Genomic DNA, 313 nt, shown 5'->3' with positions numbered 1-313 from the left:
TCTGGGGACCCCAGTCCAGCTCAACCAGGGACACAGGCAGGACGGACAGAAGGTGGCCATGAGGCACTTTATTGCCATGCAGAGCTTGGCAGGCGCAAAGAGGGGACTGGGGGGGCACCCACACCAGCCCCACCACCCGCAGAGGTGCTTTGGTGTACAGGAAGAGAGAAGCAGTGACCCCCCATCCCTGGCAGACCTGTCCTACTGCCGCTGTTCCCCCAGCTGAGCACCCCAGGGTGTCCCCATGGGCATGAGGCCATGTCCCCTCACAGGGAGCTGCTGTGGCAGGAGCTGGAGCCAGCAGGCGAGGACT

The sequence above is a fragment of the Nestor notabilis genome, unplaced genomic scaffold (assembly GCF_000696875.1).
Source record: "Nestor notabilis isolate BGI_N333 unplaced genomic scaffold, ASM69687v1 scaffold23299, whole genome shotgun sequence".
Classification (NCBI taxonomy): domain Eukaryota; kingdom Metazoa; phylum Chordata; class Aves; order Psittaciformes; family Psittacidae; genus Nestor; species Nestor notabilis.
Note: the sequence above shows the minus strand (reverse complement) of the source record.